General features: G+C 45.0%; 1 protein-coding gene and 1 long non-coding RNA gene across 36 annotated transcripts in view; both read right to left on the reverse strand.

Annotated features, from left to right (window-relative positions):
• The window catches only part of TCF7L2 (transcription factor 7 like 2), a 190,580-nt gene that overhangs the window by 156,135 nt on the left and 15,073 nt on the right, over window positions 1–19,372 (reverse strand). The window lies entirely within an intron of this gene.
• On the reverse strand, window positions 5,007–19,366 carry LOC145722143 (uncharacterized). The gene is made up of 2 exons (XR_014146196.1): window positions 6,104–19,366; window positions 5,007–5,896 (listed from the first exon to the last, which is right to left on the reverse strand). It is a non-coding gene; the product is annotated as an uncharacterized LOC145722143 (long non-coding RNA).

Here is a 19,372-nt window from a genome sequence, read left to right on the forward strand (position 1 = left end):
CTACCAGGAATAATCATTTCTGCATCATGCCAACCTGAACCTTCTATTTCACCGTATGAGCTGCTGGGCATCAAAGCCAACAAATTCGCAGAAATGCTCGGGGAAGGAAGGAGGGGGAAGAGAAGAAAGCCCAGCCTTCTGCCCACCACCATCCCCCACCCCAGCCATTAGAAAACATATTCCTAAATAAATAACGAGAAAGCCCAATCTGCAAAATATTCCACAGCACCAGGTGAGCAGAAAACCCCAAACCAACATCTCCAAAAAATATTTTAGACCACAATCTCCCGATTCATCCACCCCACCTCGGTTCAAATTAAACGACATGCTATCACACTGCTGTGTTTTAAAACAGTGTCCGAGAAGGTAGAAAAGGTTACCCACAGCAAGCAAGGACTGCCATCCTCACCATAGCAACGCGCCTCTTTATAATATGGTCTACCTGCATCAAAGGCTTGCACAAGACACTCAAGGCAAGTCTAGTGCTACATCCAAGCCCGAAGATGAAGCCGGAAACTCTCATGAGCATGGCAATGAAACACTTCCAATTACATTACATGCCACAATTATTAGCATTGACTATCCATTTTTTTTCCTCTCTCTACTCCAGTAAGAGTAAAGGGGAAAATGAATTAAGACAGTTTCGAAGACATATAGAAACCCAGCATGTGACTTTCTAAAAGTGCTGTGGCTATTTTTTTTTTACTGGTTAACCCCAGAGGCAGAGACAGGAAGGAGAGGTTGCGAAGGAGAGCCACATGTGAGGTTGCTGACTCTTCCCCGGTGTCCCGCGGGTTCACGAGCAAGGCCTCAGCCACTCACACCAGGCAGAAATTCCAGAGAGGCCTAGATCCAGGTATCCGCTGGACCTGGACCATGGAAGGAAAAAGAGGCTCTCCTTTTAGAGGGAGACACAGGTACCCACACCCAACCACTCGCCTGCAAAAGGATTCTGATTTGCCCTCCACAGCCATGTTAGAATTTTCACAGAGATACCCAACTAGATTCCCAACAGCAGGCTCCTTGTTCCACGTCAATACAGTAAGTGTAGAGCAGGACAGGGCCCTAGCATCAGGCAAAGCCCAGATTCAAACCCTGGGACGGCCACAGCCATGTACCCTTGGGCAAGTTCCCTAACATTCTTCAGTCTCCTCAGCTGTATAATGGGGATGATATAGAAAGTTGCTGTGGGCAATAGGTTTACAAATCTATAGAATGTTCTAGAAACTGGCACATAGCAAGAGCCCAAGAAACAACCTCTAATCTTTTTTTTCTTTTGCTACTAATATCAAGGTTCTTTCTGGAGCAGTGATGCTAAATAAACAAAGCATGAGTCCCCACACATAACAGATCCAGAAGAATACCTTCAAAATGAGGTATTCCTCATCCTTGACACACACGCCATGGAATAATGCCAGCCCGGTTTCAGAGCTGGAAGAACGGAGGCTAGACTCACATTTGCACCAGTAATAATGCTAAGGTTCAAACCTGGTGGACCTGGAGGAGGTGGAGAGTAGCAGAGGGTGAGCAGCCTACAGGAACCATTAATGGAAGGCAGATGAAGAGTGACCCACTATGTTTTGATTCAGTCAAATGGAAGAAAGACAAAAAAAGCAGCCCTTTGACCAAGCTGAGTGGCACATAAGACAGAGGGATTCATAGTTCTGGACACCCTTGTCTGCTAAGTATTTTCTCTTCCCCACAGACTGTACATTCCTACAGGGTAGGGACTATGTCATCGTACCTAAGCATCCCCAGAGCAGTGGACACATTACAGACCCCATATAAATATTTAATGCTGTGTGATGCATTTGGGGGGAAATCGCTTCGGCTTCCTGGTATCTCCCCTAAAGTGGTTTTTCATAAAAAATAAAAAAATTTAAAAAAAGGAAAAGATATAGTATCATTCATGTCATTATTGTAACAATCCTTTGGAGGAGCTATTTCTATTCTGCCTATTTTACCAACAAGCAAACAGAGGATTAGGGAAGCACCTGCTCAAGCTCATACAGTCACCAAGTAGTAAAGCTAGGATTCAAAGGTGGGTCTGTCCGACTCTAGAATCAAGCTCTTAACCACTTCCTTATTCTTGATATTTCTCTTGATAGATCATGTACATCCAGCAGAGTTCTTAGCTATGAGTAGATGCTCAATTAAGTATTTTTAAAGGAGAAACCCAAAAGAAATGGACAACTCAGGCTGTAGCCTCCGGGGCTCACAAAACCCTACATCAGCTATAGCTGGTAACGCGTTACCTTGGCTTTGCAAACTATGTGAAGAATTCCTTGCTTGTAGACATTTTGGAAAAAAGAATTCGGTGTGGGTCTTCACCCACCAATCTCTGCAAGAAAAAGCCCAAGAGCAAAACCAGGGATGTGAAATGGGCTGGACCTGAAATGCTGAGGTCCAGGTATTAAATTACGCCACACTAGAAATTTCCAAACCAGGGATCTAGCATCACCAGAGAAAAGCAGTGGGTCAGTGCGGCACCCACCTGGGCGGAGTTCTCAACCATGACAGCTTCTCAAAATCTGCCCAAGGAGGAGTGGAGGCCTCAAGAAAGGGAGGTACAAAGAAAATGCTCTAATACATCCTCTTAACCACAGCCCGAGAACTTCTCCACCAGAGAGAAACACCAAGTGCAACAACAGTGACTTCTAAGTGTGCAGGCCGATTATAGCTTTACTTTCAAAAGAGCTTTGATTGATCTTTTTTGATAGACCTGAAATAAATTAAACTAGATTGACTCACTTGAGAATGGACTCTAATCCCTTAGTCAGATCCCGGAGAACTCAAACCAAACCAGCTGTTAATTTAGGCTTTATAAGATAAAGCATGAGAAATCCAAGTTGATGTACCCCAGAGCAAAGCTTACATCATCTCTGTAAGCAATCAACTTACTGCTTCTTTTAGGAACTAATCAGTTCTTGGGTGAGTGGGTGCCAAGTCTGTACTCTCAGAGCGAAACTAGCTCAAAGAAAGGAAGAAAGGCGAGAGAGAGGAAGAGAGAACCCGAGAAACACTGACTGACTCACTCCCCGAGCAAGCTCAGGAGCAGCCCAAGATGTTTTCATTTTGCTTTCTGCAAGTTATCAGTCTTGTGCCCCAAAGCTACATGGCTTGACCAGAGCCTAACCACCAAGCGAGAGAAAGCACTGACACTCTTAATACTTCTTTTAAAAAGGTGGGGAGCAGAATCGCCGAGAAAATATTCCCCACTACTTTTTTTATTCCCTCATCTTTGAAGATCACACCGTCCCCTTTATCTCTGCTTCTGGGTGCCTTTGATTTGAATATAGGAAACCCAAGGCTTTCAAGCGGCAGCTGCTTGTGACACTAACAGAGTGAATAAGCACTACACAACCCCGCGTGCGCGCGCGCGCACACACACACACACACACACACACACACACACACACACTACGGGCTTCTTCCCAACCTAAACGCTGCTCACTTACAGGCAGCCCTCCCAGCTTTCACTAGCATTTTTTGGAAAGGGATTCATGTCTTCATCCCAAATGAAGGTGGGCATTCACCTCCAGGGAACCTCACCCCCCCGCCTCACCCCGGGAGGCTCCAACACCGTGCTTTCCCTCATGGGGGAAAAAAAATACAAGGCTGCCAGCCTCTTGCTCCTCAACAATGATGTTTCATAGATCACTCTGTTTACCGAACATAAGGGGATCAAGAATTGAAATCCAATTTAAGGAATTATGGTGCCTTCAGACTGTTTTTCCTCAACAATGAAAAAAGACAGGCATGTTGTTTCTGGAATGAGGCCAGAAGAAACTGATCCTTGTAGTAATACCAGAAAAAAAGAAATCAATGTATGTGTTTATATATGTGCTGGGGGGAGGGGATGGCTAAAAATATGAGTTAAAAATCTGAGTGGCAACGAATGTGTTTCCTTCCACGAAAGGATGCTGAAGCTCATTTCAGTCTTACTACGCTATCTACCAGACAAGTAGAATAGGATTCATCTTTTACTGCTTCTGAGAAGAAGAAATTTAACCAGAGAAGATAAAACCAAAAACCACAACGTCTGTCCCCTTGCCTTCACTAATAGCAAAACGGACACCCAGCAACAGTTTCAACTTGCTAGGATTACGGATGTCACTCCCTTTCTACACAATGAACCACTGCCGCTCTCTACTCCGCACTCGCCACTGTGCTGGAGGGGTCCTGTAGGTTATCCCAATTAATCCTCCGAGACTGGTTGTATGCCCATTTTACAGATAAAACTGAGCCTCAGGGAGGTTAAGTAAGTGGCCAAAGTCCCACACGCGATAAAAAGGTGTGACTTGACAGCCCAGGTACATCTAACATCAGTGCCAGGGCTCCAATCCATCATCCCAAAAGGCCTCCTTGTGCCCGCAAAAACTTTTAACTCCAAATTAAGTTAAAGCCATGCAGCCACTTTTGTGGCTGCTAATGGGTCTCCCCACTTTGTACATCCTGTGGAGGCATTTCACAGATGGGCAAACTGAGACCCAGAGAGTACACTGTCTACAAGCAGGTAATTTAGTGACGGACCTAGCAGTGTTCCGAGCTCCTGGGCCCCTAACTGTCATTATTAAGCTTCATCCTCAACCTTAATTAATTCTTCCCCACCGCCATACCCAAGACAAGGTCCTCCCCAGAGAAAAAGGTCTCGTCTCGCCAAGTGCTACCTGGGGGAAATAGTTTTGTTGGTGGGGGTGGGGGGGAGGACTAAAAGGGGGAGGAAACTGTTAGATAAAGTAAATTAAGATATTTCTAATAGGTGTGGAATAAATCATCACTTGGAGGAACTAACCAATTAAAAAGGTACAGCACTGCTCTTGCCAAAAGCCACATCATCAGCCAGGATGCCCACGAATGCCGCGAAGGGGAGCGAAAATGTAAACGCCTGCCACAGCCTAAGGCCACTGAACAGCTACCAAGGTCTGGCCCATGCCAGCAAAAATACCAAAGCTTTCTGATTAACAAAGAAGGCTAAAATACAAGTCCTTTTTTTTAAAGGCAGGGAGGACTGGTGGGTTGTAATCAGGGCAGCCCATTGTTTCACCCCTCCCAAAGCCAAACAGGGGAGTGAGGGTAAAAAAAGTCCATTGATGAAGACTGTTTTCCGACTCCTCATACATCATATTCCATCTCTTCGCACACCGCCCTCAGAAAAGCGCAAGAAAGCTGGCAATAAACAGGGACCAGCTCCAAGCACTGTGTTTTCATTCAGCCTCCTGCAAATGACAGAGGTCCCGGCTGTCCCTTCTGGAACCAGGAGGTGTTAAAGATACTATGGTTGCCGTCAAGTCAATTGGGAAAATCAGTGCCATTTCTGCACCACCGAGAACACATCGCTGAACACAAGCTCCAAGTTTAAGTGCGAACCGGCCTGAGCTGATCTCTTGCCCGGGAGCGACACCCCCTCGCCCCCGGGAAGGCCCAGTGAGCTGACCGGAGCGGTGGACATAGACACCCCTGCAGACATGGCCCTTCCAGGGCGCTTGGGCGGCTCAGGTCATGATCCCAGGGTCCTGGGATCGAGCCCCACATCGGGCTCCCTGCTCGGCAGGAAGCCTGCTGCTCCCTCTCCCATTCCCCCTGCTTGTGCTCCCTCTCTCTGCCAAATAAATAAATAAAATCTTTAAAAAAAGACATGGCCCTTTCTTCCACGAGTGCTGCTTTCCTCCGGCACTGAGCTTCCAATCACAGGTTCCCAAGGTCTCTCGGCCCCAGGAACCCACTGATCGTCTTTGAGGCAAGTTGGAGGAGGAGGGGCTGTTCCACGCTTATTACCCATGCAGACAAACAACAGCCACAGCAGCCCGAAGAAACTCCCTCATCGAGAAAGAAGTGTTATTAGGTCTGCAAGCCAGGAGCCGGCCCTCTGCCTTTCAAACACCAAAGAGGACGCCTTTTATTTTATTTTATTTTTTTTTAAGATTTTATTTATTTGACAGAGAGAGAGGGAACACAAGCGGGGGGAGCGGGAGAGGGAGAAGCAGGCCTCCCACAGAGCAGGGAGCCCAACGCGGGGCTCGATCCCAGGACCCTGGGATCATGACCTGGGCCGAAGGCAGACGCTTAACGACTGAGCCACCCAGGCGCCCCAAGAGGACGCCTTTTAAATCTATTTTTTTTAATGAAGTTCTAAGCAATAGCAATGCGACTAAAGGAGAGAGTAGACACTACAATTAAAAGGCCACAAAGTCCTGTCTTGCGGTCACTAATTTCATGCCCATCAGAAGCATCAGAGTCCAGTCTCCCCCACAGATCTTTGTCTGGCCTCCCCAGGGAAATAAATTATGTCACAACAAACTCTTTCCCCCAACATGCCTCAAAAGGTACCCTGGCCTCCAGATTCTCAGCCCACTCCCTCACAGGAGAAACCAGATTATTTCGGGGGGGGAGGGCAGAGGGGGGTAGGAAAGAAAAACAAGAAAAGACAGGCCACTTGTCACCTTGGCAGGAGTGGAGTAAGGGTGTTGTTGAGGTGACCAACTGTCCCCATCTGCGTGGGTTCCCAGGACATCCTGTTGGTCAGAGGAATAACACCACGAAACCATCCTCCCACACCAGGCACCGGGCTAACCCCCTCTCCCGTAACCTCACAATAACCCACCCAGCAGGCAAGTCCTATTATTAAAGCCCATTTTTCACAGATGAGGAAACGGAGGCACACAGCAATTAAGTAATTTGCCCAATTTAAACTTTTGGGCTTTACGTAAAAAAAGAAGAAGAAGAAGAAAGTGATGGAAATCAAATACTGGAATAAAGAAAAGTTTGTACTTTATGGGGAAATTCTGACCTGGAAAGTAGTTAATGAGCAAAAAAATATTTCCTGCCAAAGGAGATGAGAGGAGAGCAAGGGAATCAGGGGAAATACACAGAACAGGAAGATCAATCACAAGTTGGTCTAGATGTTTCCAAAATAGTCCTTAGAGGCATTATGTAAGTAACACAGAAAGAGAGAGAAGAAACCCCAGGTGGGGGAGCATGTGACAGCTGAGGATCCAGGACAAGAACAATGACAATGGTTCTGCAGTGACTCGCCAGGGATCCAACCACAAGAGATCTACAACCTCCGTGCTCCTTGGGAATGCCGTCCCCGGGCTCCTTCTCCTCACACTTCCCATGGGCCCGGAGCCCTGGCCACTTGGCTTCCCAAGCAGCCAAACTCATGAGCTATGATGGCAAATGCAAACCACAAACCATGAACCAAAGCAGAAGTCAGACCCAAAGATAAAAATCCACTCACACGGAAAAAGAAATGATAACAGAACCACGGAGGCCAAAATCAAAACCATATCTGCTTTGCATGTGGCGTGTGGGTTTGTGTGTATACTTTCTCCACGTCAGATCACCGGTTCCTGGCCACATGTAAGTCACGGTGGGGCTCCTTCCTTGACAGTGCAAACCAGGGGCCTGCAGAGGATCATCTGGGCCAAAACCCCAAGAAGGGTGGAAGACGGAAACCCCAAACAAATCTCCACTTATTCCTATTAAATAACAGTCGGGGATGGTAGGGACACCCAACCCAATCTGCAAAAACAACTCTCTTGGTGCTTTTTCCTAAACTATCCTAAAATTACAAAATCAGGTCAAGCAGTAGCACGTTTGTGGAGGAATGACAAGTATATTAACATTTATTTTCTGATGGGAGATAAAGGGGCAAATGTAAACCAACTGAAAAGCTACCTAAGCAAAACACAGTTTTTTTGTTTTTTGCTTTTTTGGGGGCGGGGGGAGGGTAGTGAGGGGGAGAATCCTCTCGAAAGGAAAGAGGTCTACCACATTACTGAAGTCTTTTCCTCACTAGAGAATTCAAGCCCTGAGTGCCAACTCTTCAGAAACAAATGGCTTCACAAAGCAGGTCTTCCTTCTGTGGGGAGACGTTTGTCATCTGCTTTCACTCACCATTATGAAAATGTGACAACAGTGACAAGTTTTTTAAAAAACACAAAATAGGGTGCATAAAGCACACTGGGAGTTTGGTAAACATGTCCTTTAGCTGAGAAGCATTTCCAAACCTTCCTCTGGATTCTCTTTCAAGAAAAATGTCTATATACCGTAGGTCAATGAGTTTTTTAGAATTAACAGGGAAACTCTTGGCTTCTTCAGCAATGATTAAGAAATAAAAGCCACTGGATTATGGAATAAAAACTAAGCAACTGAAGACCAGAAGGAGGGAAGAGGGGAGGTTTGGTTTTGATTTTAAGGATAAGAATTAAGTTCAGAGCTTTGTGAGTCCTGAAACACTTCTGAATTGAGTCTTATAGATTCCATACATCAATAAAGCCCTTATCTAGAACTTGATACCAGAGGGAAGCTAATTTTTTTTTTTAACTCTACAGAAAATAATTTGTTTTAAGCTAAAGAGTTGATACTATCTCACTATTTCATTTAGGTCTTTTGCTATATGTTTATTACCTCTTAGGATCTAATTCAAAAGGACAAAAATTCCTCTTTGCATACATTCTTTGCAAGATTTCAGCTCTGCTATAATACCAGAAGGTAACAAGTTAATCAAGAAAGCAACTCTCCAGGGCTCTGAAAAGATTTATCCCTAACACATACAGGTCATTCTACCCACAAGGTGAATGCTTTCTTTTCCTTTAGAGTCTGTTCTCCAGAAATCCCCATATTCACTGCCTGCTCAATTCACATTGTCTATACCCCAAGCTCAGGAGTATAAATCTGACAACTGCTTTCGAGCCAAACCAGACAGAGCCCCCATAAAACCCGTGGGCCACAAGAGATGCTCCTTCTTTCAGAGCAAAGATCGTCAGGTTCAGAAGCACATCTCAGTGTTTCCTCTAGGTTCCAGTTTAATCACATTACTTCCTTGTTCTGAACTGGAAGTCGACCATCAAGCAGGTCAAACTGAGGGCTAAATGCGCTAGTGGTTTTTCTGGCAAGGGTAGATTAAATTATCCCAAAATGTTTTTTACCTAGATCCTACCCGTAAACTAGGTTGGAATATTCAGATTCTCAGAATTCAGTGTTGAACCATTACAGGAAAGTCTTAATTTTTCTTATTATCATCCCTTTATTGGTTTTTCAACTGAGTTGAAAGCTGGATAGAGCCAGAAAGGAAAATCCTAACAAATCTGCCTCTAGGAGAAAAGAATTAGCCTGAAGTAGACACTAAATGTACACCACAAGCCCATACAATGAACTGTACCCCAATTACAGGGAAAAACTCAGGGCTATAACCTTCATTCACACCCAGCATTCCCAATGGTTAGATTTATGGGCACTGGGGGCAAAAGTGCGTAACCATGAATTTCTTGGCGGTCCACTGCCAAGTTCCTTGTGCACTCCAGTCTTTAAATTCTCCTTTCAACAAGCCAAGTCTCCAAGTCCAGTCCATTCCACAAAAGAAAAAAGAAAAGAAAATGACCAAGCCAAAAGGAAAAAACCAAACAACCTGTTAGGGGGTTTTATCAGCTCCTTCCAAAATAAAAGAAAGCTAGAGTCTTCTAAAAACACCCTTGGCAAAACTAAGAATAGAGAAGCCGTAATAGAAAGTAAAATTGTAACTTTTCACATAAAATTGTAAAATTCCTGGGAATGCAAACTCCCAGGAACTGATCCGATGAAACTGGATCCTAAGGTCCTTACATATCCTAATGAGTCTGAGGTGTGGGAAATACCAGCATTTAGCCCTGAAAGTTACTTCTCCAAAGTTCAATGTTTTCATTCATTTATTCAGTATATATTAACCACCTACTACATGCAAAGCTGGGTCACCACTATCTAGCTATTAAAAAAAAAAAAATTAAATAGACAAAACTTCCAAACTCTCTTCCAAATAGGCATAATATTATATACTATATATTTCAGAGTAATCATCCCCTCTTAACTGCTTTCCAATAGAGAATCAAATGCCCCAAGATTATCAGTTTAAATGTAGCTGCCCCTTTCCTCTCTCTCTCTCTCTTTTTCAATCCTCATTAAGCAAAAATAAAAAGCATTTCCTAGGCCTCCTGTCACAAGGCTTGGAAAAACCCAGAAGGCTATCTGGGATGGAAACACAGAAGAAGAACCTCAAATTTCCTTCATGTTTTGGACTGTCAACAGCATTTAGGGAAAACACCCCCTTCATTTCTGCTTCATATGTTTTCCTTGTTGGTTCATTTACACTGCGCTGCTCTCCTAGCAGCACTTAGTACATCGTTTTGTCATTTCTGCTTTCCCCTGCCATTAGGGCAGCCTCCGGAGCCGACACCCCAGCTGCCTCCCCGGGGCGGCCGGCAGCCCAGGCGCATCCCTTTCCCCCAGGTGGTCCCCGCTTTGACTAATGTTCACCAACACTCATACATCATTCCCAAATTGGTCCAAATGAATTAAACACAGCTCTGCTTAACATTACGAGATTTAAATGGATTTTCTCTCTACAGGTCTGCCCCATAATTGGGTTTATCCATCTTGTTGAAGTACAGTTTACACTTGCTAACATCACGCCAATTCAAGCTACATTTTCTGCTCCAGTGGCAGGAGCAAGGCAGATTTGTCATCGGATCATAACAGGTAATTCAAACAACAATTAGTTTGATGACGGCCCGTATGTCAATGTCTGCTCCCCAGCAGCCCGGCTCACACCCGATGTTCTCTGTTCCTCAAGATGAATTGTCTTCACAATTCTTCAATTTCAATCATCAACAATGCTTCCCGAATCAACTCAGAAACTATTGACACAATACTCTCTTCCCTATGGGGCAGCCTCACCAAAGCCCTGGTGAAAAGAATCCCCCAGTCCCCCTAGGCTGGGCCACCAACACACACACACACACACACACATTTTCAAGTCATGGACAATTTCTGATTTCCACCGAAGCTACTTATTTTGGTGCCTCATCTCATCCTCAAAATTCCAGGAGGCACAAGGTTTGGGAACAAAAAGGAATGAATTTGCTTGTGTAGGTTCATCCATCCACAAGTAAGAAAACACTTGTTTAAGTTTTTTGAAGTTGCCTGCAGGAATTAATGACAGTTGACATGGTCTGAGAATACTCAGAGAATAGGTATGATTCTCAGAACACTGAGAATACGGTATGATCCAATGGATGACACTACTTGTCCTTTAAAAAAAAAGCTAACATTGCTTTCAAAAACCAACTAACCTCCAAGCATTTTGAAAATTAGAAGACAATCACATAAATATACTTATTATATACTATATATTTCTATTACATTTTCATATAGTTTGTTATCTAGTATGTCATGTTATATATTATTATTATATTACATATATATGTTAAAAAATATAGAATAGGGGCGCCTGGGTGGCTCAGATGGTTGGTTAAGTGTCTGCCTTCGGCTCAGGTCATGATCCCAGGGTCCTGGGATCGAGCCCCCCATCGGGCTCCTGGCTCAGAAGGGAGCCTGCTTCTCCCTCTCCCACTCCCTCTGCCTCTCTCCCTGCTCATGTTCTCTCTCTCTCACTATATCTCTGTCTCAAATGAATAAATAAATAAAAATCTTTAAAATATATATATATAGAACAGTCCAACCATGGTTAACCATTATTTGAGTGATGCCACGGTCATTAACATAGGGTGCAAACTGATGCAATGAAGGAGAGCTGAGATCAGGTTGTAAGATACCAGGGAAAAAAGGTCAAGTTAGCAAAGGGGTTGAAGATCTATCTCAAATTACTTCATTGAGTACAAAAGGTAATATTTATATATATCCTATGTATATATAGGATATATATTGTTTATTATTATATTTATATATAATCACCCATCATGTTATAAAGGGGCTATTAAGAGGAAAATGCAAACAGCTGCTTCTAATACACAGGCACCAACCCACAAATGTCCTCTACTCCCTTTCTGCCCTCAGGATGCATTATTTAAACACACTCACACCCCTGGCTGTACGTACCCTGCAGTCTCCTAGGTGTTTCTGCAAGGTGCTCTAGGGATGTGCAGATGAGAAAGACACAATCTCAGAAGGGCTTACCTTCTAGTCAAATGTTACAAGGACCAAGCAGAATTTTTAAGCGACATAAGAGAAACGCAAACAGCAAACAACAGAAGTCATAAATCTTTGTTACCCAGCAAGATAGTCCAGGTTATCAAATTTATCATGTGTGATGTTTCTGACAGGAAGTAAAAAATACACAATGCGCGCTGGGCGAAGGCGTATTCTAAATCTGCAAACCAGGACCTCACACAGTTCTCAGCGGTAAAAACAGCAGCTTGTGTTTGTCAAGTGCCCTTCTGTGTGCCACTGACCTGCTCACACGCTTTATATCTCATTCCATCTCCCAACTACCTTCTGCAAACAGGTACGACCATGATCCCCATTTTACAGATTAGGAAACTAAGCCTGGCACAACCGGGACCCAAACCCAGGTTTCGGGATGCCAACGGCAGGAGCTGACCCCACCCACTTCCTCTTGTACCTGGTCCCTTTCAAACGCAGGGGAACTACCACGCCAGCCTCAGTGACAGGGCGCCTGCTTCCAACTGTTGTTCTAAACCTCTGGTTCTCAACGGGGGTGGGGGGGATCTGGACCCCCAGGGGACATCTGGCAAGGTCTACAGACATTTTTGACAGGTGCTAGTGGCGTGAAGACATTAGAGGCCAGGGATGATGTTAAACACACATCCTACAACGCACAGGGCAGTCCCCTGTGAGACGAGAAATTTCCGGCCCAAGTAGTCAACAGTGCTGAGGTGGAGAGACATAGCCATTCCGTACCCACCCCCGCTACCAGCCTACGGCAAAGACCACACCCACTCCCAGTCCAGGCCTCAGTCGGTGCAGAATCTGGCATAACCAAGTATTGTTCCAGATGCATCCCTTAAAAATCGGCATTTTATGAAGATACTTCAAAGAGTCCACAAATGTTTGATTCTAATGTTTCTTTTTATAACATATTATAGACATAAAGCTATACAGAACATGTATCTGCTTTTAAGGTTTATATATATATTTTTTAATTTCAATGTATTATTCATTAAATTTTAAGCACCCTGCGAGCCACTCACGGGTTTTGGTGGAACCTTCAGGGGTAATGGGCTGCTGCCCTATCTAACTGAAGAGTGTGAGGAGATTTCAAGGTAAACTGTTAAAAAAAAAAAAAAAATCACAACCACTTATCTGTCCAATCAAGATTTGATATCATGCCACCAAACCAAATGCCAGAGACAAATTAAGTGCTAAGCCTGATAAGCCTGCCTATGTGAGCCACAACCCACTTGGAAATTTCTGTGCTTCGGGGCACCTGGTTAAGTGTCTGACTTTGGCTCAGGTCACAGTCCTGGGATGGAGCCCCACGTCAGGTTTCCCATTCAGCGAGGACTCTGCTTCTCTCTCTGGCATTCCCCCCTGCTCCCTCCAATCATGCTCCCTCTCTCTAACCTTGTCTCTCTCCCTCTCAAATAAATAAATAAATAATCTTTAAATTAAAAAAAAAATTTCTGTGCTTCACTAAACAGCCTCATGATTCTCAGGAACTTTTTAAAAAGTACAACCTCTAAAATAGAGTTACTAAGAACATACAACCAGCTGCTTGCCACAGATCAGACGTCTATACTACTTACTATGGCCCTAAGAGGCCCACACATGGCTGATAGAACAGTTGTGTTCATCCTTTTGGGCTGTTCTAGTCAAGGACTACCAGACACTCACTCTCTCTGCATCCTTACCAGCCCGCATACAAACCATGCAGGCTGGGCCCCAAGTGCCATAACGTGGTGGAGAATGAACAGATACAAATATCTCAACTCCTACAAATACAGTGATACAATTAGAACAGTTAAAAGTTAAAAAAAGATATAAGTAAAAGCCTTAAAACAAGATTGTTTTGTTTTATCTGCCAACATAAATACAATTGCTCTGAGCTTAAAGGAGACAGTAACTTCGTGAATGATAGACACACAGCCAAGCTGGGCTCCTAGATTCTCATCTCATCCCTGTCTCCACCAAGTTGTGGGACCTCGGACGAACCAATCACCTCTTTGCACCTCATTTTCATTGCCTTTAAAAAAGAGACCCTAGGGGCGCCTGGGTGGCTCAGTCCGTTAAGTGTCAGACTCTTGGTTTCAGCTCAAGTCATGATCTCAGGGTCGTTGTGAGATCAAGCTCCAAGTTAGGTCCCACGCTCAGGGTGGTCTGCTCAAGATTCTCCCCACCCCCCGCCCCAGTTCCTCCCCCTGCTCTCTCTCTCTCTCTCTCAAATAATTAAGTAAAATATTTTTAAAAAATAAATAAATAAAACATAAAATCACGTGGGAAGCTTTTTTGGCAACAGGGATGCCCAGGCCCCACTCCCTAAAGATCCCAATCCAGGCGGGCTGGGGCGGAGCCTGGGCCTAAGCACCGTTCACACTGCTCGCCCAGGGGCTGTGATGTACAGCCAAGGTCGGGGAGCCCCGGCCCTAGCCGAGGGGTTCTCGGTGTGCTATCGCCAGAGGGGGCATCCACATTCCCTGAAAACCCATTAAATCTGCAAACGTCTGGACCCACCCCAGACCTACGGAACCTAAAATGTGGGGGAGGGGGGGACGGCACAGTCCGCTTCTAACCAACCCCCCAGGTGCCCTCCAGGTGATGCTTGCTCAAGTTTGTGAAACCCTGAGCTGGCCCTAATGAATGGGAATCTTCAAGGAGTAAAACCCAGGATTCCGTATTTTTTAGCAGTTCCCAGCTCTGATTCCTTAGTATACAGCCCAGATAGTCAGCTGGCGGCCACCGACTGGGGAAACCCCTGGACCCCCAAGCATTATTTTCCTCAGACAGTAGTTAGCTTAAAGCTGTGTCGCGTAATATCTCTCTCCAGTCTGACGGCGAGGGTTGAATCCTAATTCCTTGATCCTGGGCAAAATACCTCTGGTATCCGAGTCTCCGCTTCCTCATTTACAAAACGGGAGATAATGATGCTAATAAGAGTAACTACATCTTTTGGGTTTCCTTCTGTGTTGTTATGAAGAATCAATAAATAATTCATACACAGCACTTAACACCAGACCCAAGGCATCGGGAGAATTCAATAAGTATAAGCTGCTATTATTATCAACTGTTGTTACTGCCTTTGACCCCTAAGACCAGGCACATTATCATCCAAGCTACTCTTTCATAAATAAAGAAGCACCTCTTCTCAAGGCTTGCAAAAGTATCTGGCTCTCTTCACAGAACCATGGAGAAAGAAAGGCCTAAAGCTCATCAGAACCTCCAGGCACTTTAGTTTCTCACTCAAAATGACAAAAAGTTATCCCAATTGAGTACTTGGCCAGCCCTCAATTTTTAGTTGGCACTGAGCAGCCAATAAACGATCAACTGATTGATTTCAAAAGACTGTAGGGCAGCAATTCTCAAACTTAAGTAGGCTGAAAATCCAAACTCTGATTAAAAATGCAACTCCCAGACTGCACCCAAAACCTAGTCAGTCGGACCAAGGGAAATGGGGTGCTTACAAATCAGCATTTAAAACATCACTAGAGGGGCGCCTGGGTGGCTCAGTCGTTAAGCGTCTGCCTTCGGCTCAGGTCATGATCCTGGGGTCCTGGGATTGAGCCCCACATTGGGCTCCCTGCTCGGTGGGAAGCCTGCTTCTCCCTCTTCCATTCCCCCTGCTTGTGTTCCCTCTCTCACTGTCTCTCTCTCTCTGTCACATAAATAAATAAAATCTTTAAAAAAAATAAAAATAAAAAAAATAAAACATCACTAGAATTTAAGCTCCATGGGAACATGGGGTTTTCGTCCGTTTTGTTCACTGAGGAATTCTGCAGGGGCCTGGCACACACTAGATGCGCCATAAATATCTCCGAATGAATGAATGAACATTCTTAGGTATGGACTTAAATTAGACCATTAGGCTACAACTCACCACTGCAGCAAGTGAATGAACTTTCTGAATGAGCGAACTGCTATCCAGAGGCTTTGTCAAACTACCCTGGTGAAATGCCATTGGTGTCTCTACCATTCTCCTAGCCACACGCACGCGCACGCACACTTCACTCTTTGTGGAAAGTGGACATGAAATCTTCCCAGCCAGGTGTGGCAGGGGGAGTGAGGGAAAACTGAGGCAGCGACTATACTAAGAACTGTAGTTGTTTCGGGGCGCCTGGGTGGCTCAGTTGGTTGGGCGACTGCCTTCGGCTCAGGTCATGATCCTGGAGTCCCGGGATCGAGTCCCGCATCGGGCTCCCTGCTCAGCAGGGAGTCTGCTTCTCCCTCTGACCCTCCTCCCTCTCATGCTCTGTCTCTCATTCTCTCTCTTGCAAATAAATAAAATCTTAAAAAAAAAAATTAAAGAAAAAAAAGAACTGTAGTTGTTTCTGGGAGTCCCCCCACTTAGCCCAGATCTGCCCCTGAACCCAGAAAGCAAATCCGCATAAGAAGTGAAAGGCCATGGAACCTGTGACAAGAGGACAGGCAAAGAACACAAGAGACTGCCATCAAGATACAGGAATTGCGTTATTGCAAACATCCTGGCCAAATTCACTGGTACTAACCTCTGGCCATTTTTATCACAGATGCCAAGGGTCTGCCTGGGCAAGGAGACAGACTGCAACCCACAGTACATCTGGAATCTTAATGATTTTAAGACATGGACAAGACTAAACATCAAGTTCACATCCAGGAATAAGGGGCCAATATGGGGCCAGGACACTCTGCAGTTTCTACCCTTCCCTCCTTGACTCCAGAAAGCACGCCGGCCCCGGAGGAGGGTCCTTGGGGCCTTCCCGAGTCATGGCAGGTGAGTGCTAGGACCAAGCAGAAAGGATATGCTTTGGTAAAGCTCAGATGGGAACTTGCAAAAGCCTGAGGACAAGAGGCAAAGCAACACCCACTGCAAAGTCTCCACCGCTCAGCTGTGTAAACAAATAAAATGGTCCATTTCTTCTGGAGCCTCTCCTGGTTGTCTTTGCGCACACACACAAGCGTGTGCATGCATGTGCGCGCGCGAACACACACATACACACACACACACACACACACACACACCACTTCACATCTTAAAAGAAAAACAACCATGAAAGGTCTACACAGTTTGTTTTCGTTGTGTGTGAAGTTATTTTTTCCTAAATCACATCTGACTTGGTGTTAAAACATCAACCTTTGGCCAAAATACTCTTAAAACAAAGGCTTAATTGGTTCTGAAGTAGCCCTTCTGAAAACCAAAGGAAATCTCTTCTGTGGGTCTTGACCTTGATTACAACACTGCTCTTCGGGCTGGAATAATGATGAGTGGAGGAGTCTCGGAAGAGAGGTCTTCAGGGAGGCAACAGGGATGCCTAAACACTCATCCACATTCTCTGGGAGGCACCTGCAGTGTATGGGTCCACCTCTGCATTCAGCCTGCAAAATCTTCCCAGGTTAATGGAGACAGTGGGAGGAGTTCCTAGGAACTGGGGCCAAAAGCCAAGTGGCTGTGTGAAGGCAAACTGGCCTCTGACCACACCTAGCTCACTTTACTGCTCTCCTCTTCTGTATCACCCACATACCTACAACCACTCAGCCAAGGCACTTCAGTGACGACACCTGAAATCCGGCATTCAAACCTCTCTCAAAAAATCGATGCAAAGCTAAACACACGCTACCCCATGCCTCCCCAAGGCCACTCTTGGATATGAAGAACAGAAACGGACACACATATTCCTCCGAAAGATGAGGCTGAGAATGTTACTAGGACCTTATTCATAAAAGCAGAAAATTGGAGACAATCCAAAAATCCAATAACACAGAAAGGATGTGTGCATTGTGTCATACTCCTAGTTGAATACTAATGGCAATTAAAAAAAAAAAGAGCAGACTATTGCTACATACAATAACAGGAATATAACTCAGACATAATGCTGAGTGGGGCCAGACATGAGACAATCCATTCTGCACAATCCCACTTCAGTGAAGCTAAAAAACAGGTACAACTAATCCACGGCAATAGATAAAGCTATTCCGTGGTGAGATTTGGGAGTGGGGGGGGGGGGTGGCAGATGACTGGGAAGGGAGGGAAACAAGCGAGACTTCTGGGAGGTTGGTAATATTCTCTCAGGGGCCAGCAAACTACAGTCTGTGGGCCAAATCCAGCCACTGTCTGATTTTATAAATAAAGTTTTATTGGGACAAGGCCACATCTATTCCTTTAGGTATTATTTTTAGTTGTTTTTGCACCACAATGGCCAGAGTCGAGTAGCTGCCACAGAGACCATATGGCCTGCAAAGCCTCAAATATTTACTATCTGGCCCTATACAAAAAAACGGTTCCAACTCCACTCGATATATTGGCCGGGGTGATGGTTTCATGCATGTTCATGCATGTAAAAGTTCATCCATCTCTCCACCAAAGATCTATGTACTGTGCTATACTTACATTATACTTCAATAAAACTTTTTAAAAGTCAGTAGAGCTAAATAACTATGTCTTTTTGTTGTTTTTAAGGCCTGTTAATTGTCATTCCAGTTAGATTTGTGTTAACCACTTAGGGAGAATATGGCCATTTGTGCTACTCTTGTCTTTCCGAAGTTGAGAGGAGTTAGGAGATTGTCAAAAAGCGGGGAAGATCCCAAAACAGCAATTGACATTGTGTCCAAACTTTTCCCAAGAACGAGACGTGGCTACAGAATCACTCGGAGGCCATTCATATAAACGGTGAACTTGGCCAAGGCCTGAGATTGCAGGGGATGGGAAAGGAAAGGGATGTGGATCTCATGTGACGCAAGGTGTCATACTCCTCAAGGTTATTTTAGGATACAGCTTAGGAGAGCAACACGCTCAGCTCATATTGAAATACAGTATTTATTAAGCTGAATCAGTTTTAAGTTTCCAGGGAAAGAAAATTCTGCCCCAACAATCACACCGCGTGCAAGCCTTACACTGGAGAATGACGCAAAGGGAAAACGTCAGCTGTACTCAACCCCAAAGCAGTACCATCCTCATCTCTATACCCCCACCCTGCAGTCGGGCTGCCGCATGCATAGGGAATAATTTTGTGTCTGAGATTTCCCCTTTTCTCCCTTTGCTTCTTCTGGTTTCTGCCATTTATCCTTTGATGATCAAACTACAATTACAGCTAGATGCCATTTGGCTTGGCCTCCTCCCGGTCCAGCAGAGATTGGGGGGGGCAGAATGAACTCTGAGAGCATGCCGGTGCTGGGTCTCTAATAGAATGTCTCTCTGTTTGCCCACATGGGCATCAAGCCTTAGCAAACAGAAGCAGGGGAGAACAATACTACCTGTTCATGGAGGGATAGTAATGGTTTCAGTCCTCCAAACAATGAGGTCTGTAATTTACTCCATCTTCCTCCTGAGAAAGAGCTTCACATGGCCTGCACCGTGCCAGGTGGTTTGGAGAAAGACGACCTGCTCGGTCTAACAAGGGACACTTCAGCAGCGGGTGTAAAGACACAACAGCTGCTCTCGTCTCGGCTG

Source organism: Leptonychotes weddellii, chromosome 6 (assembly GCF_054177405.1).
Source record: "Leptonychotes weddellii isolate Sample4059 chromosome 6, ASM5417740v2, whole genome shotgun sequence".
Lineage (NCBI taxonomy): Eukaryota > Metazoa > Chordata > Mammalia > Carnivora > Phocidae > Leptonychotes > Leptonychotes weddellii.